Source organism: Arachis hypogaea, chromosome 13 (genome assembly GCF_003086295.3).
Source record: "Arachis hypogaea cultivar Tifrunner chromosome 13, arahy.Tifrunner.gnm2.J5K5, whole genome shotgun sequence".
Lineage (NCBI taxonomy): Eukaryota > Viridiplantae > Streptophyta > Magnoliopsida > Fabales > Fabaceae > Arachis > Arachis hypogaea.
This window is the reverse complement of record NC_092048.1, coordinates 16,718,811-16,727,754: the sequence shown is the minus strand read 5'-3', so window position 1 is coordinate 16,727,754 and position 8,944 is coordinate 16,718,811. Positions and strand designations below refer to the sequence as shown.

General features: G+C 38.1%; 1 non-coding gene across 1 annotated transcript; it reads right to left on the bottom strand.

Moving 5' to 3' along the window:
• Positions 1 to 5,562: 5,562 nt before the first annotated feature.
• On the bottom strand, positions 5,563 to 5,670 carry LOC112739477 (small nucleolar RNA R71). The gene has a single exon (XR_003170413.1). It is a non-coding gene; the product is annotated as a small nucleolar RNA R71 (small nucleolar RNA).
• Positions 5,671 to 8,944: the final 3,274 nt, after the last annotated feature.

Here is an 8,944-nt window from a genome sequence, read left to right as displayed (position 1 = left end):
ATTTCAATTTACTTTTTAATTTTAATCAACAATAATAAATATCTTAAATTAATTAAATTTTTACAAAACATTATATACTTCAAATTATTTCATTTCTTCAAAAATCTTTTGAATATATAATGGTTCAATGAGAGGTTGACTATTGAGAATTGAATATAATATTTTTAAATTCGTATTTTCAATAAAAAGATGTACTTAGTTCTATCCATCCTAAATAATTCTATATTCACTATTACTTATCCATCTAAATAATTCTAACATTGATAGAATATTATTTTTATATGCAAAAAATTTAAAATATATTTATTCTATTTTAAAAATCAATATTCATATTTAGGGTTTAAGGTGGTACCTTTTATGGTATCAGAGCTATGGATCAGTAGACAAGGCATGAACTATGGAAGAGGTCAGCAGTTGTAATTTGCCTCTGATGTGAATTTTACGAATGGTCAGCAGTCACAGTTCAACAGTGACAAAGGAAGATTTCAAGGTTATGGACAAGGCTATGGAAGGTCTCAGAGTTATGGACAGAACTATGGTCGAGCAAACTTTGGCAAGGGTGAATCTTAAGAGAGGCCACAATGCCAACTCTGCAACAAAATTGGACATACGGCAAGAAGTTGTTGGTTCAGATATGAGAATGATCAATAATACTCACATGGCTATGAAGAAAAATTGGTGCACCAACCTAGGGCTAACTTTACAAGTGTCTTAACAGAACCGTCTACAATTCATGATGCAGCCTGGTACCCAGACTCAAGAGCCACACATCATATAACTTTTAATCCGCAAAATCTTACTCAGAAAGAACACTATGAAGGAAATGATCAAGTAGTGGTTGGTGATGGAACATGTTTGAGTATTAATTGTGTTGGAAAAGTCTTGTTTAAAACTAATTTGCGCTCTAAAGATTTTTTTAATGCAGAAATTACTGCTAGTGCCTGATATAACCAAAAACTTGCTTAGTGTGTATCAGTTTTGTTATGACAATAATGTCTTCTTTGAGTTCTATTCTCATGGTTGTTATATTAAATCACAGGACTCTAAGAAAGTGATTCTAAAAAGCAAGGTGCAGTAGATCGTTCAAGCACGGAAGTTGAGTATAGAGCCTTGGCTAACTTAGTTGCAGAATTAATTTGGATCAAAGGATTGCTCAATGAGTTATAATTTTCCCTAAAAGTTTTTTTATTGCCTACTATGACAATCAAAGTGCTGTGCTACTAGCTGCAAATCCTATCCTACACTCTAAAACAAAACATTTTGAAATTAATCTCCACTTCGTGAAAGACTATGTTACAAGCAAGGTGGTTCAAGTAATGAATGTTCCCAGCTCTGTCCAAATTATAGATACCTTTACCAAGGCCCTTTGATGAGCGGATAATTTATACGCTTTTTGACATTGTTTTTAGTATGTTTTTAGTAGGATCTAGTTACTTTTAGGGATGTTTTCATTAGTTTTTATGTTAAATTCACATTTCTGGACTTTACTATGAGTTTGTGTGTTTTTCTATGATTTCAGGTATTTTCTAACTGAAATTGAGGGACTTGAGCAGAAATCAGATTCAGAGGTTGAAAAAAGGACTGCTGATGCTGTTGGATTCTGACCTCCCTGCACTCAAAGTAAATTTTCTGGAGCTACAGAACTCGAAATGGCACGCTTCCAATTGCGTTGGAAAGTAGACATCCAGGGCTTTCCAGCAATATATAATAGTCCATACTTTGGCCAAGAATAGACGACGTAAACTGGCATTCAACGCCAGCTTTCTGCCCAAATCTGGCGTCCAGCGCCAGAAAAGGAGCCAAAACCAGAGTTGAACGCCCAAACTGGCACAAAAGCTGGCGTTCAACTCCAAGAAGGACCTCTACACGTGCAACACTCAAGCCCAGCCCAAGCACACACCAAGTGGGCCCCGGAAGTGGATTTATGCATCAATTACTTACTCATGTAAACCCTAGTGACTAGTTTATTATAAATAGGACCTTTTACTATTGTATTAGATATCTTTGATCAGTTGTATACGATCCTGGGTTGTATTTTGATCCTGTGATCACGTTTTGGGGGCTGGCCATCTCGGCCATGCCTGGACCTTCACTTATGTATTTTCATACGGTAGAGTTTCTACACTCCATAGATTAAGGTGTGGAGCTCTGCTGTTCCTCAAAGATTAATGCAAAGTACTACTGTTTTCCATTCAATTCATCTTAATTCGCTTCTAAGATATCCATTCGCACCCAAGAACGTGATGAAGGTGATGATTATGTGTGACGCTCATCACCATTCTCCCCTATGAACACGTGCCTGACAAACACTTCCGTTCTACATGAAATAAGCTAGAATGAATATCTCTTAGATCTCCTAACCAGAATCTTCGTGGCGTAAGCTAGAATGATGGCGGCATTCAAGAGAATCCGGAAGGTCTAAACCTTGTCTGTGGTATTCTGAGTAGGATTCAATGATTGGATGACTGTGACGAGCTTCAAACTCGCGAGTGCTGGGCGTTAGTGACAGACGCAAAAGGAGGGTGAATCCTATTCCAGCATGATCGAGAACCGACAGATGATTAGCCGTGCTGTGACAGAGCATGTGAGCATATTTTTCACTGAGAGGAGGGGATGTAGCCACTGACAACGGTGATGCCCTTGCATAAAGCCAGCCATGGAAAGGAGTAAGACTGATTAGATGAAGATAGCAGGAAAGCAGAGGTTCAGAGGAACGAAAAGCATCTCCATTCGCTTATCTGAAATTCCTACCAATGATTTACATAAGTACCTCTATCCCTATTTTATTAATTATTATTCGAAAACACCATTATCAATTTATATCCGCCTAACTGAGATTTGCAAGGTGACCGTAGCTTGCTTCATACCAACAATCTCCGTGGGATTCGACCCTTACTCACGTAAGGTATTACTTGGACGACCCAGTGCACTTGCTGGTTAGTTGTATCGAAGTTGTGAACCATGGTATTGGCACCATGTTCTTGGCGCCACTACCAGGGAAAGAAAGAGCCATAAATTTTACATAATTAAAGTGTAATCACGATTACGCGTACCAAGTTGCTCACGTTGCCAGGGATTGTTTGAGCCTGGACATCACAATTTCGTGCACCAAGTTTTTGGCACCGTTGCCGGGGATTGTTCGAATTTGGACAACTGACGGTTCATCTTGTTGCTCAGATTAGGTAATTCTCTTTTTGTTTTGTTTTCAAAAATTTTTCAAAAATATTTCTAAAAAATTTCTCATCTGTTTTCGAAAATAATATAAAAATGTTTTCAAAAAAAAAAATTTATTCAAAATTTTTAAGAATGAATTCTAGTGTTTCATGAAGCATGTGAAGCCTGGCTGGCTGTAAAGCCATGTCTAAATTCTTTTGGACTGAGGCTTCCAACCATCAGCTCTTATACGACTGTAGGGTATGTCAGGCATGTAATGTCTGAATTACATGCTGAAGCTTGGCTGGCCATTGGCCATGTCTAGTGTTTTGGACCGGAGCTTTCATTGAAAGCTTGGCTGGCTAGTGAGCCATGTCTAATTCCTGGACTGAAGCTTTAGACTAATATGGCAAGATTCCTGGAATTCATATTAAAAATTTTGGAATCCTTATTTTTCTTTCTTTCTAAATAATTTTCAAAAAATATAAAATAAAAATCCAAAAAAAAAATTAGAAAATCATAAAAATCAAAAACATTTTTTGTGTTTCTTGTTTGAGTCATGAGTCATGTCATAAGTTTGGTGTCATTTGCATGTGCATCTTGTATTTTTCGAAAATTTCATGCATTCATGGTGTTCTTCATGATCTTCAAGTTGTTCTTGGTAAGTCTTCTTGTTTGATCTTGATGATTTTTTGTTTTGTGTCTTTTCATGTTTTTCATATGCATTCTTGAATTCTTAGTGTCTAAGCATTAAAGAATTCTAAGTTTGGTGTTTTGCATGTTTTCTTTGCATTAAAATTTTTTCAAAAATATGTTCTTGGTGTTCATCTTAACATTCATAGTGTTCTTGGTGTTCATCTTGACATTCATAGCATTCTTGCATGCATTCATTGTTTTGATCTAAAAATTTCATGCATTGCATCATTTTTCTTGTTTTTCTCTTGCATCATAAAAATTCAAAAATCAAAAAAATATCTTTCCCTTTTTCTCTCATCAAATTCGAAAATTTGAGTTGACTTTTTCAAAAATTTTTAAAATCAATTTGTTTCTTATGAGTCAAATCAAATTTTCAATTTGAAAATCTTATCTTTTTCAAAATCTTTTTTTCAAAAATCAAATCTTTTTCAAATTTCTCAGTTATTTTCGAAAATTCCAAAAAATATTTTTCAAAAATCTTTTTCTTATTTTTATATCAAATTTCTGAAGTTTGTTACTTGCTTGTTAAGAAAGATTCAAACTTTAAGTTCTAGAATCATATCTTGTGATTTCTTATGAATCAAGTTATTAATTGAGATTTTAAAAATCAAATCTTTTTTTTCAAAAACTAATTTCTATCATATCTTTTCAAAAATATCTTCTTATCTTATCTTTTTCAAAATATGATTTCAAAATATCTTTTCTAACTTCCTAACTTCTTATCTTTTCAAAATTTATTCCAACTAACTAACTAACTTTTTGTTTGTTTCTTAACTTTTTCAAAACTACCTAACTAACTCTCTCTCTCTCTAATTTTCGAAAATATCTTTCCTCTTTTTCAAAAATTTCGTTTTTTATTAACTGATTATTTTTATTTTTTATTTTAAAACTTTTTCGAAAAAAAAATACTAACATTTTTCAAAAACCATTTTCAAAAATCACTAACTCTTTTTCAAAAATTATTTTCGAAAATTCTCTCTCTCCCATCTTATTCTATTTATTCATTCATATCCTAACATCTCATCTCACATCTCTGCCATCCTCACAGTTGTGTTTCTTCCATTATATTACATTCTTTGTCTCCCCCTCTTCTTCTACTCACACAAAGATCCTTATACTGTGGTATAAAGGATCTCTATTATTATTATTATTATTATTCTGTGCCCTCTTCTTTGTCATATGAGCAGGAGCAAGGACAAGAATATTCTTGTTGAAGCAGATCCGGAACCTGAAAGGACTCTGAAGAAAAAATTAAGAGAAGCTAAATTACAACAATCCAGAGATAACCTTTCAGAAATTTTCGAACAGGAAGAGGAGATGGCAGCCGAAAATAATAATAATGTAAGGAAGATGCTTGGTGACTTTACTGCACCTAATTCCAATTTACATCGAAGAAGCATCTCCATTCCTGCCATTGGAGCAAACAACTTTGAGCTGAAACCTCAATTAGTTTCTCTGATGCAGTAGAACTGCAAGTTTCATGGACTTCCATCTGAAGATCCTTTTCAGTTCTTAACTGAATTCTTGCAGATATGTGATACTGTTAAGACTAATGGAGTAGATCCTGAAGTCTACAGGCTCATGCTTTTCCCTTTTGCTGTAAGAGACAGAGCTAGATTATGGTTGGATTCTCAACCCAAAGACAGCCTGAACTCTTGGGATAAGCTGGTCACGGCTTTCTTAGCCAAGTACTTTCCTCCTCAAAAGCTGAGCAAGCTTAGAGCTGATGTTCAAACCTTCAGACAGAAAGAAGGTGAATCCCTTTATGAAGCTTAGGAAAGATACAAACAGTTGACCAAAAAGTGTCCTTCTGACATGCTTTCAGAATGGACCATCCTGGATATATTCTATGATGGTTTATCTGAGCTATCAAAGATGTTACTGGACACTTCTGCAGGTGGATCCATTCACCTAAAGAAAACGCCTGCAGAAGCTCAAGAACTCATTGACATGGTTGCTAATAACCAGTTCATGTACACTTCTGAAAGGAATCCTGTGGGCAATGGGACGCCTATGAAGAAGGGAGTTCTTGAAGTTGATACTCTGAATGCCATATTGGCTCAGAATAAAATATTGACTCAACAAGTCAATATGATCTCTCAGAGTCTGCATGGAATGCAAGCTGCGTCCAACAGTACTCAAGAGGCTTCTTATGAAGAAGAAGCTTATGATCCTGAGAACCCTGCAATAGCAGAGGTAAATTATTTAGGTGAACCTTATGGAAACACCTATAACTCATCATGGAGAAATCATCCAAATTTCTCATGGAAGGATCAAAAGCCTCAACAAGGCTTTAATAATGGTGGAAGAAACAGGTTTAGCAACAACAAGCCTTTTCCATCATCCACTCAGCAACAGACAGAGAACTCTGAACAAAATACTTCTAATTTGGTAAATCTAGTCTCTGATCTATCTAAGGCCACTGTGAGTTTCATGAATGAAATAAGATCTTCCATTAGAAATCTGGAAGCACAAGTGGGCCAGCTGAGTAAAAGGATCACTGAAATCCCTCCCAGTACTCTCCCAAGCAATACAGAAGAGAACCCAAAAGGAGAGTGCAAGGCCATTGACATAAGCACCATGGCCGAACCTACAAGGGGAGTGGAGGACGTGAATCCCAAGGAGGAAGACCTCCTGGGACGTCCAGTGATCAATAAGGAGCTTCCCTCTTAGGAACCAAAGGACTCTGAGGCTCATCTAGAGACCATAGAGATTCCATTCAACCTCCTTATGCCCTTCATGAGCTCTGATGAGTATTCCTCTTCTGAAGAGAATGAGGATGTTACTGAAGAGCAAAGTGCCAAGTTTCTTGGTGCAATCATGAAGCTGAATGCCAAATTATTTGGCATTGATACTTGGGAAGTTGAACCTCCCTTGTTCATCAATGAACTAAGTGATCTGGATCAACTGACATTGCCTCAGAAGAGACAGGATCCTGGAAAGTTCATAATACCATGTACCATAGGCACCATGATCTTTAAGGCTCTGTGTGACCTTGGTTCAGGAATAAACCTCATGCTCCTCTCTGTAATAGAGAAACTGGGAATCTATAGGGTGCAAACTGCTAAAATCTCATTAGAGATGGCAGATAATTCCAGAAAACAGGCTTATGGACAAGTAGAGGACGTGTTAGTAAAGGTTGAGGGCCTTTACATCCCTGCTGATTTCATAGTCCTGGATACTGGAAAGGAAGAGGATGAATCCATCATCCTAGGAAGACCTTTCCTGGCCACAGCAAGAGCTGTGATTGATATTGACAGAGGTGAAATAGTCCTTCAATGGAATGAGGACCCCCTTGTGTTTAAAACTCAAGGATCTCCCTCTGCAACCATGGAGAGGAAGCAGAAAAAGCTTCTCTCAAAGCAGAGTCAACCAGAGCCCCCACAGTCAAACTCTAAGTTTGGTGTTGGGAAGCCACAACCAAACTCTAAGTTTGGTGTTGAACTCCCATATCCAAACTCTAAGTTTGGTGTTGGAGAGTCTCAACAAAGCTCTGCACATCTGTGAGGCTCCATGAGAGCCCACTGTCAAGCTATTGACATTAAAGAAGTGCTTGTTGGGAGGCAACCCAATTTTTATTTATCTAACTATATTTTTCTTAGTTATATGTCTTTGTAGGTTCATGATCATGTGGAGTCACAAAATAAATATAAAAATTGAAAACGGAATAAAAAACAGCAGAAGAAAAATCACACCCTGGAGGAGCATCTGTCTGGCGTTCAGCGCCAGAACAGAGCATGGTTCTGGCGCTGAACGCCCAAAATGGGCAGCTTCTAGGTGCTGAACGCCAAGAAGGCATAGTTCTGGTGTTCAACGCCAGAAATGGCAGCAAATGGGCGTTGAACGCCCAGAGTTGTGTGCAAAGGCATTTTTACATGCCTAATGGGTGCAGGGATGTAAATCCTTGAACACCTCAGGATCTGTGGACCCCACTGGATCCACTCAGGATTTGTCGACCCCACAGGATCCACTCAGGATCTGTCGACCCCACAGGATCCCAACTTACCTCATAAACTCCACCTACCTTCAAAAATTCAAAACCAATTTCCCACCCAAACCCACCCATATGGCCGAAACCTTTCCCCCCTCCCTTCCCTATATAAAGCCCTCCATTCTTCATCAAATTCACACAACACACCCCTCTACACCCTTCTTGGCCGAAACACTCCCCACTCTCCCTCTACTCCATTTCTTCTTCTTCTTCATCTATTCTTTCTTTTATTGCTCGAGGGCGAGCAAAATTCTAAGTTTGGTGTGGTAAAAGCATAAGCTTTTTGTTTTTCCATTACCATTGATGGCACCTAAGACCGGAGAATCCTCTAGAAAGGGGAAAGGGAAGACAAAAGCTTCCACATCCGAGTCATGGGAGATGGAAAGGTTCATCTCCAAAGCCCATCAAGACCACTTCTATGATGTTGTGGCCAAGAAGAAGGTGATCCCCGAGGTCCCTTTCAAACTCAAAAGAAATGAGTATCCGGAGATCCGACATGAAATTCAAAGAAGAGGTTGGGAAGTTCTAACAACTCCCATCCAACAAGTCGGCATCCTAATGGTTCAAGAGTTCTATGCCAATGCATGGATCACCAAGAACCATGATCAAAGTAAGAACCCGGATCCAAAGAACTATGTTACAATGGTTCGGGGGAAATACTTAGATTTTAGTCCGGAGAATGTGAGGTTGGCGTTTAACTTGCCCATGATGCAAGGAGATGAACGCCCCTACACTAGAAGGGTCAACTTTAATCAAAGGTTGGACCAAGTCCTTATGGACATATGTGTAGAAGGAGCTCAATGGAAGATTGACTCCAACGGCAAGCCGGTTCAACTAAGAAGATTGGACCTCAAGCCTGTAGCTAGAGGATGGTTGGAGTTCATTCAATGCTCAATCATTCCCACTAGCAACCGGTCTGAAGTTACTATAGACCGGGCCATCATGATCCATAGCATCATGATTGGAGAAGAGGTGGAAGTTCATGAGATTATACCTCAAGAACTCTACAAGGTGGCTGACAAGTCCTCCACCATGGCAAGGTTAGCCTTTCCTCACCTCATTTGCCACCTATGCAATTCGGCTGGGATTGACATAGAGGGAGAT